The sequence below is a fragment of the Seriola dumerili genome, unplaced genomic scaffold, assembly GCF_002260705.1.
Source record: "Seriola dumerili isolate Sdu_G_001 unplaced genomic scaffold, Sdu_1.0 BDQW01000337.1, whole genome shotgun sequence".
In the NCBI taxonomy this organism is placed as follows: Eukaryota; Metazoa; Chordata; class Actinopteri; order Carangiformes; family Carangidae; genus Seriola; species Seriola dumerili.
In genome coordinates, this window is record NW_019174592.1 from 705,581 (window position 1) to 716,633 (window position 11,053).

The window sequence follows — 11,053 nt, forward strand, 5'->3', positions numbered from 1 at the left end:
CTGATCATCAGGATTAGCTTTTTTTTTTTTAACAATAAGAATGACAATAGTAAAAATAATATTTGTAAAAAAAACAAAAAAATGATGATATTGATAACAATTATATTAACAAATGATATACAATAATTGCAATAAATGATAATGACAATAATGGCGGCAATATACATGTGTACGTACAGTATATAGAGTTCCCCCCATTTTCAATAGCGCTAGCATTAGCAGCTAGCTTGATTGCATTGTTCATTGATGAATGAATTTAACGCTTCGCTTTCACACCACTGTTGTGTGGGGACTAAATTAACACACAAATATTAACATTAACATTTGAAGCCTTTCTCTTTGTCTCTCTCTTTCCCTCCAGGTGACAAAGAAGCTCACTGGTGCAGCTTCTGAAACGGCTGCCTGGGTTACCAATGTTGGTATGTTGGCTTTCCAGGATGGCAGCCGGATTGATGATGCCACATCTTTGAAATGGATCCCCGGAGGTGCCTGTTGTCACATTGAGGCATAGTGGTCACAGCTGGAGGGGAAGCACAGGATGCTCGACCTGACTGTTGCCAAGGTGATCCAGAGGATCTCCTGGGAGGAGTGGAGGCTCCACTGTTGGAGGACGACACATGAGGCAGAGGAGACGGCCCTCTTCATCCAGGATCTCCACGTCACCCTGGACATCTCTTTGTTGGATTCTCTCTGCATCCAGGACATAGGGAGACACAGAGGCGCCACCTCAGCTGTCATTCATTCTCAAGGATTATGTGGCCATTAGAGAGACAGTGTTGGCCAGCCCGAGGTTGATGGCTCACACCAACATTCAGCTCTTTGAACTGAATTGAGGACTCAGTGGTAAGAGTTTGTTATAAAGTTGTGTTGGTGTGTTGTAATCTGTACTGTGATTTATCTTTTAATGAAAGCTGAAAATCCTAAAACAGTCAGTGTTGGTGTGTGTGTCCAGGTGCTGGCCAGATTCTCCCTTCAGCAAAGGGTCTATCATTGGTACAGGTGGGACAAGGACTTCAACTTAACTTCAATGTCCTGGAGGAGCAGCCTGGGCCCTCCAGCAGGGGTCTGCCTCCTCCTCCACTTCCTCCAGACAATGAACAGCATGGCCCCTCATCCAGTGCTGTTGGTCTTCCCCTCGCTCCAGCGCCACTCCCGTCTTCTGTTCAGCCATGTCCTCTGCCTGGACTACGTGTACCCAGGACCAGAGCCTACAGGAAGAGGAAGGCGGCCCGAAGCTGCTGTGGCAGAGAACCTCCCCTGGCTGCTAGCTTGCGTGCTGGGCGCATGGCCCACTGTGGGCTGGGCTAGCAGCCTCCCCTGCGCATTAGTATTAGAATTAGAATTAGAATTATCTTTAACAAGCTGCTAGCTGGCATTGTACATTGATGACTGAATTAAACAATTTCAACATAAGAATAATTAATAGGAAAATGTAAAAAAAAAAAAAAAGTGCCTGAATACTTTCTAAATGAATTGTATGTCTTACTGAGTGATCTGTCAAACAGACATCTCTTAGTATTATTTGCTAATAAGTTAGATAGAGATAGATACATAGATAGATACAAACTTTATTTGATGTCGTAAAAATATTTTTAATGGTGGAGTCTCATCTTGTCATACAACCCCTTGTCAAATGATAAATACAGGAACCTTGTAACCTTTCTTTCACTTATTTAGTATATATTGTGCATTATGACATATTCCTTACTATGACCACCTGTAAGAGATGAGTTGGCTGTTCTGGTGACTGTACAGGACAAATTAGAAAGATAAATAGACACTTTATTTATCCCCTAGGGGAAATTCATGTGTCCATTAGCTCATTGTTGATAGTGGGAACAAAGGATCTCCTGAACCTCTCTGTTCTGCAGCGCAGTGAGATGAGACGTTTACTGCACCTGTAGCTGCTTCTCTGTCCTGCCAGAATGTTTATTAAAATTAAGATGACTACATGTCAAAAATACCAATTATACTGTAACCAGCAAATGGACTGAATGATTACAAGAAACTCAGTGATAAAGAAAGGACACCAGTTATCTCTTTACAGGTTGGATGGGTATGAAATGTGGTCTATTTACAATGAATCTTCATCAGTATGGAATGTCAGAACCCTGCTTTCATTCCCTCAGTCTGCAACATGACTGTTTAATGTCACCCTGGCAACGGGTTCCGGTTTAGTAGTTAACGGTAGCTTAGCCTGCATATTAACAATGAAGAATACAATTGTAATATGTAATTTCTTAACAAAACAAATATCAACACCAAAAGCCATACTATCAAAGACCTCTGTCACTTCGTATCTTACAACCGTTAACTTAGAATTGTCGCCAATTATTTGAGGTAATAAAACAGCTCCAAGAAGACTGCGTGCTCTTACTTTGAAAAGCGGAAATGGCGGCGCCAGCACACGATCACTTTTTTCAGATACAAGTCAATTTTCGTTCAGACCGGCAGAAGATTTGTCTCAAAACTCTGTGTGTAAAACGCAAATCCACAAGCAGTAGAGAAAAGAAAATTGATTCAGAAACGTTTTTTTGAAAGTTGTAAATATTAGGAAGACATTTCATTTATATGTAAATGAACCGAATGCATTCACAGATATGTTTTTATTCATGAAATTTGTTTGTAGATCTGTTTTATATTTGCAAGATATTTTTTGAGTTTACAAATGTATTTTTGTATTTGTGGAAAGTGTTTCATATCTACAGATCACACATTTACTCACTGATTGTCAATCAGTTCACATAAATAATATTGAGGCAAAACCTCCAACCAACGTTTTCACATCACATTTCCCCTTCTCTCCTTCATTCTTTTCCTCCCTTTCTCTCTCACTCCTCCCTTTCAACTGTCTTCTTCATGTTTCAAATCCAGACTTCCTCTTCTTCTAACCCGTTCTCCACCCCTCTCCTCCTGGTTCTTCATCACATTTTTCCTCATCTCTCCTTCTCTTAATGTAAGCTTTTCACTCCTTTCTGTTCCTGCTTCCTCTCCTGGTCCTCCTGTCCTGTTCCTGCGCTCTCTTACTCATTCACTCAGCTCAAAATAAGTGATAATATAAATGGCTATTTCCCCAGTACAGTACTAATAGAGCTCCATTGATTTGCTGGTCCAGTCAGAGAGACTCAGAGGAAATTACACCAAGTTGAAGTTATAAATATAAATAATGTTATAATAAACTTCATATAAGATTCAGGGCTTTTGGGAAAACATCCTGGGCTGGAGGCCCATAAGCCTCCCCCTCGCTCTGCCTATGGTTAAAGCTGATACATGTCTGAAAGAGTAAAATTTAAAAATAGCTTGAAAATCGGGTTATACCACATCGATCACCAAGGCTTATTGGATAGGGCAGTTGAAAGTGATTCTTAATTATAGCAACCAGAACTGCATATACATTGTATGAACAATACACGGATATGTCGGGTTTTGTTTTAAGAACACAGGCACAATAGATCCTATAATATGCTTTTATCTTGAATGCAAAATGATTTTTTTCCCGAGATTGTTTTACTTCAGCTTTGTCTTTCTAACTTGACAGTTGAGGAGAAGCAGGTCTACCAGGCTGGTTTGTGGACAGTCAGATCAGCCAATATCCCAACCTCACTGCCCCATCTGCTGGACTTTTGATAGCAGTGCACATGTTGCCTTCATGGCCTCTCTGTAACTTTACATGTGGTGTATTCAAATGCTTTTGATTGTAAATGAGAACAAAATAGACTTTAAAGCAGAGAAATTATTTTGGTGGATGTGGTTTTATCTGACAAATAAACAAAAACTAAATACCACAACACTGACAATTTACATCAAAATTTAATTCTTTTTTCTTACAGCTTTTCACAAAATTCTGAGGGTAATATCAAATCAAAACAAAACAATTCTTTCATAATATTCATTTTATGAAATCCATTTGTTCCTTTATCCATCCGTTTACAATTATGCTTATTTATCACTCATTAGGCTTCAAGCTGACTTAAAGCAATAAAACTGACACTTAAAGGAGCAAGTCAATAACTTGTTTTTCTATTATTGCAACAGCAAAGTCTCTTCATGTTATATGTGCAGAGCTATACGTGGAACGTTTATGAGCGCATTTGGGGATTTTTAATTACACTGATTTGAAGGTGAAGCAGTACCTCATTCAATTTTCAGCTCCCTGAATCCTTCCTGTTATTTAGTATCAAAGATAATATGTTATGTATATTCTTCTGCTATTACGTTATCCACTGGTATGACCTTGTACAGAATTAGAGGGAAAGACATTTTGCGGCTGATTGATTGTAAAGTGTAAAAAAAAGTCTAAGTGTATTAAATCTGCACTTAGACTTACTGATGACTGATTACCTGAATAAAGGACCTGGGACTGACTTCATTAGTGATGTCATTAAATACCTGAGGTAGCAGAAAGGGACCAGAGAGCTTGTCATGATATTATGGGCAGAGAGCCAAATGCACCAAAGAAGTCCAGGGAGAGAGAGCAGCACTTAAGACATTATGAAAATGTACACATACAGGTGAAATTCTATCCTATTATTTTGAATAAACAACAACAATTAACGATTTTAAATCAAAAATTGGTACATCAGTACATTCTCACTTTAAATAAATAATCTCGTGAGCACAAACCATGGAGATTAGAGGTACTACTTAACATCAAGAATAAGCATGACTTGAAAAATATAATGAAATAAACTCACTCAACGCACTCAGGAACAAAGGTGAAATGACAGAGGGAAGCAGCTGAACTGAAGGGCAAACAGAATGAGCTCGGGGCTCAGAACAAACAACATCCAAGGCACCTGTGTGAGCCGCCCAGTTAGCACACCTGTTCTCCTGCTGCTCTTCAGCCCAGCAGTCATGTGACAACCACATCCAACAGTATGTGTTATTATTTAAGTAAAAATTCTTTCAAAAAAATGCCCAAAGTAACAGATTAAGTAACCTTAAATTAGATGGCTGTGTGCATTTTCTCATGGATTGAATGTTTTGATACTTTCACAGTATTTATATAGCACCTAGACCTGCTTTATAATTTCACTTTCAACCATATGGGAAAAAATCTTTTTTTTCCTCAAATTTGTTTATTGGATTTTCTATAAGACAGAAATATCAAAAAATTTGCATTACAAGTTGCACTGTTGTGTCAAATATTACATCGAACATATGGGAGAAATCCATCTAAATATTAGGTTTTGCATTCAGTGATAACAGATTCCCAACACCTTAAACGTTGAACTGAGAGTCTTTATTGCATCCTATGGATAAATAATGGCCTAGAAACAATATGTCATGTATTTCATATTTCCTGCCTTTCATACGTATATCTTTATCTAGATTGTACTGATGATGTTAGATGAAGTTAAGTTTAGAAATACCTCTTGCTGTCTTGCAAATGTGCAGCTTTACATTCAAGATTTTGAGAATGAGATGAGTGATGCAACATTAGCAGCATGGTCCTCTCTTGACTACTGGGGTCTGTGTCCTGAAGCGCTGCTGTCTGGTTGCCACTAATCAGTGTCATCCTGTCTGCAGCACACTGCTGTCTGCTCATGTGGTTAGCGAATTCTGCAAAGGGACACTGAGTTTACTCACATTCAGCCTCAGTCAGAGCAAGACGCTGAGACGTGACTCAAATGCTGAGGGAAAAACAAGCATATATTGGTGCTTGGTTACCCGAGAGAACAAAACAGTGTCACAGGATGCATTCTTGATCAGCTCACCTGGTTAAATTGGATGCCAAAATCCATTCTTCATCTCAACATTTTTTAGCCTTAGTCTATAAGACTAAGTTTATTACCATAACTTAGATTTAAAAAAAAAAATGAATTCTTAGAAATCACATCATTTGTATGCATGCGTTTTACATGTATTTACATAACATGTCTCATCATTTTCTCATCTTACACAAAATTCTGAAAGTTTACTCTGAAAAGCAGCTTCAGTCAGTAGTTGTGCAGCTCTATTGATTTACTGAATCTGCTCCTGGCCTACACAAAGCTTCTCATTAGCGCAATTTGTTTGCTGAATGTTATTGATGCAGAACAGCAAGCATGTTGGGCTGCCAGCCCAGATACCGCCTGATAGATCCAGTAGACGAATGAAGTACTTTCATTTGTCTGCTTCTATTCTCTACTTTAGACTCGGTCTTGCAAGAAGCCTTTGTTAAACCTGTAACAACTGTTAACATTATCATATCATCACCTTTTAAGTTGATTTGGTAAACTTATTAGCAAACAGTTGCTTATTTTTACATCCAGCAGTTACAGAGAAACATTACGTCATTCATTTGTAGTCTTAGTGGAGTTAGTTTCTGATCACCTGCTAAATCCAGTGCAGTAGCTCTGTTTCTGGTCTCTTCCAGCTCCTGAGGGAAATATCTCGCGAATTAGCGTAATGCTAAATGCTCGCGTGTGTTCAGCAAATACTTAATGACTTCTTAGTTTGTTTCCTACGCTGTAGCTTGGGAGGTACAGCTCGTTATTCACTAATCAGAAGGTCGTAGGTTCGATCCCCGGCTCCTACAGACCACATGTGAAAGTGTCCTCGTGCAAAATACTGAACCCCAAATTGCCCATGATGTGTAAGTGGTGTGTGTGTACCGAATATAAAGCAAACTATGTCGACACGTATGCAAGTAAAAAAAATGTACAGAAAAAGCACAGTATGACTGTGGCTTCTAGTGTAAAAGTGCTTTGAATGGTCAATAATACTAGAAAAGCACAGTATGAGTGCAGTCCATTTACCATTTCAACAGATGAAAACATCTGGCTGCTGTGAAACAAAACTGGAAAGAAGCAGCTGGACTGCAGAGCTCAAACTCACTATGAAGCTTGGTGAAGCTGAATCCTGCAGATTCAGGTTGTTTATCTGTAGGTTCATCACTACGAGCAAACCCTTTCACATTCTAACAGTTTTCACCTTTGCCACAGCCAGCAGCCGGTTAGCTTAGCTTAGCTTAGCTTAGTTTAGCTTAGTTTAGCGTAAAGATCTGGACACTAGGGGAGCCACAGATTGTTGTTTTTACTTTTTTTTTAATACGGATTAAACAAATAAGACATTACGTATTAATTAGTGAACTTTAGAGGTGCTGGGAGGTGGATTTTGATGCATTTGGACGAAGCCAGGCTGGTCATTTCCCTGTGGCTTCAATATACGACACAGACATGAGTATATGTTCTTTTCATCTAACTTTCTGCAAGAAAGCGTTAAGGGTATTTCTCAAAATGTCAAATTATTTTTTAAATTCTACAACCATTTGTGGCCTCCTTGTCATTTTTCAGTTGCAAAATTTGTTGTCTCTATGTGTGTTCTATACATATAATTACTACAACTAACTTATATAATAAGAAAGCCCTTGTGGGAGCTGAAATAAGCATGGACTTCACTGGCCTTCAGAAACATTAGTGAATGTTGCAGCTCTCTATATTGACTCACATTCTTTTAAGCTTCATGTTTTTCAATGCAGGTGCCAAGTCAACCATGTTTTCATATAATTGGTTTAGAGTACAGTATTGTGGTGCAACTCTTTCCTTATATAAATTATGTGGCATCTGCTCTTGCATCTGCAGAAGGGTCCTGGACCAAACCGGACTAGGTCTGTGATTATTAATGACTGAATCAGGCATTGCAGAGGAGGCTCCCAGGTCTTCAGTGGATCATTGTCCACAGCTCCCTCAGTCCTCCGCTGCAGTAATATCTGAAGGTACGGCAGTCATATGACGCGAGCTGCTGAACGTGCAACCACTTAACTTGACCTTTTTCCTTCCCACTCTACTCTGCACCAATAGAAGTCATGGGACAGGGATGACAGGGATGATGTGGGTGATTGGGAATGGCATGTGTGTGCATATGTGTGCAGATGCATTTGTGTTGCCACGTGAGAGCCTGCAACTCATAACTTTAAGTTAAGTGTAAGAGTGTCCTGTACATAGCACTTTGTTTAAGTAAGCACAACCTAATGCCAATGCTCTGTTGATATAATTTTGAGGGAATTCAAATTATGCTTGGCAGCCAGATGTGGTGAGTGTGTGAACGTCATGAGATACTGATTTGCATCAATTCTAACAGCCAGCAGTGAGTGCATGCCTGATAGCTGCCTTGATTCTTTTTCAGACAATCATGAGTTTCATCTCTCATAAAAATGGAGATGATTATATAACAAAATATTTGCTCTCATCCTGTGATCATTCCGTCTTTTGTGCAGTTGTATAGAGGAATGTCCTTGAATATTTGTTTTCATTTCCATAACACAAACTGTATTGATAAAGAAAACAATCTCTTTACCTATTCTTATTATTACCTCTCAGTATATATATTTTAGCCAAGCTAGTTGGTCAACCACTGGTTGGATTGCCTTGAAAATTTGTTAAGACATTCATGGTCCCCAATGGATGAACCCTACTGACTTTCATGACGATATCCAAATTTTGGTTTAGGACTAAATACCTGCAAAACTAATGACATTCCCATCACACTCTGCTGTGCTCTGTGTTCAGTGCTAATTATCAAAGTCTACAGTCTGGTGCAAACATCAAGGACAAGTTCTAGCTGACTGTTCCTCAAATCATATATATATGCATACATACAAATATTTGCATGTTTCTAATCCTGAGTTTCCCTGTGCTCCAGGTCAATAACTCCAGCCTGCTTTGGTTTCCTGCCAGCTAAATTCAAAATAAGTTTGCACTTGTTTAAGCACAAATCTAGATCACACGAATATTAATGATTATAATGATAATCAGTTTTGATAAACAGAAACAGAGCACAGAGGTGATCAAGTAATGGATTTATTCTTTACTTTTGCAATATGTATCACATCCTCCAGTAGTCGCCTGCCATTCTTATATCAACATTTTCTTATTTTTTGTAGCCAGGACATTTTAACATTTCCTCTCAACTTGCTGTTTTGAATTTCATCAAGGGTCACAGTCCAGTTTCAACCAGCAGTGAGCTTGGGATACGTACAGGCGCTGTAAGAAAATCTGTATGTTGAACCACCGAAGGAGGTTATGTGAGGAGAGAACCAAGTGGATGAAAATGTATCCTGACTGGGTATTGTCGGAATGCCAGACACATGTGAGGAAAGCATGGGTACGCGCGTGTCACAGAAATAAACTCAATGCCCTGAAATGGTTAAAGTTTAACTAGTATTTTCCTAATGGATTTCACTTACTGGTGTACAAAAAGAAGCGTTGATCTTATCTCCTCATTACAAAACACACATTCGCAAGATTATAGAATGCTGTATAATCACTTTTACATTACATGGAAATCAACCCACATAAACACTCAACCAGTGAGAAAGGGAAATGTTTCTTTATCAACAAACTAAAAAGTTCAGTAGCCCACATGGTCAAACAATGGTTGATCATTGATGCTGTGTTGACCTACCTTGTGTTCCAGAAAATGTTTTCAAGTAATGGGGAGATAACTTTCTTCTTTTCTCACTAATTCTAACTGTACAGGCCACATGCAGACTCACTAACAAATAGTGAAACATAAAAAAACATTTCTTTTGTTGTACATTTTCCCATAAATTATAAGTTAGTCACAAGTTATCTTGTGAGTCTTTAGAGGCACTGCAAAACCCCTTGATGCCTGCTTAAATGTGATGATGAGTAATGTTAATTGTAAATTAATAAAACATATATTCATATATATCCATTCATATACGTTTATTCATATACATTCATACATTTATTCACATATATACAGTCTGTTCATACACCCATGCTTAACCTAGTAACTGGTTGTTTTCCACATACAGATAATATACAGTAAACCAGTCACCTAATATGGGGACTGTGACACACTTGAAACTTGCCAGGGATTACTTCACAGTGAGGGATTCCCCAAATCAATTTCCTTTATAAGGGAGCACCCTAATATGGTCGCCACACAGCTACAGATTTACTGTCTCTCCCTAATATAGAGGGGACAGGAACCTCTGTGTTCAGCTGATAGGGACACACACCTGGTCAGCTGCTGCAACATACTCATGATAAGTGGTTGACATGTGCAGTGACTGCTGACTTGTCATTTGTTTTTAATTTATTGTAATTGCTTGATATTAGATCTACAGATTCCTATGAACCATTAGCATATCAAAAATAAGATAATTCTTAAAAAGAAAAGATGGAGTTACTAGCCACTTAACACGGCTATGAATTTCAATAGATTCGTCGAGTTTGCAGGTGATGCTTTTGACCAAATGATGATTAAAATGTCAGAAAAGAAACCTAAAGCAAGACTCTGCAACTTTAGCTGAACAGTGACCATTGTGGCCACTGTCACTAAAACAAAAAAATGTACAAAGGTAAGTATGTCAGTTATATAGGCAAAGTTAACTAAATTTTGCTAACAGCTAACGTGAACCACCATAACCTACTGTTTACACCAGACAATGTAAAGCTGTCGCAGTAAAACCTCTGAGTATGTTGTGTTTTATTGGTTATCCTTAATTTGCAAAGAAATTAATGTTATTTCTACTTTCAAAAATGCTTTAAGCATTCATTAGATGTTAAGCATTCCCAATCTTAGAAAAAGCCACAGACAAACCTGTCCTGTAACATACAGTGTATTCAGTGCATAAGATAACTGATTGGCCAAAGGCCAGCTTTGGCTTCAACAGATTTAAACCTTATGGTTTTGTTTTTGTACAAAACATGTTTTGGTTGCTTAAATTTAGCCAATCAAAAGCCCTTGAAGGAATGTTTGCTCTCAAAGTTCAGACTAACTTTTTATTTGAGTATTTACAGACAGACCTGCATGTAATACACCAAGATGTTGGTCTCTGCCTCCACAGCCAAAGCAAACAAGCAGTCCAAAAATACACTTCCCTCACAAACAGACACCCACAGGTCATGTACCCGCAGTTGATGTTGCCATTTCTCTCACAAAAAATAACTAATTTTCTCAGTATTGCAGTTCTGTAGTTGGCTTGTCTGGGTTTATACTGTCCAGTTTCAAGGGCAGTCACACAGTCTCACGAATAACTGGTGTATAGCCTTCAGGGGGCCTGACAAGAAAGAGATTTTGGTAGAAGAGAGATATAAAT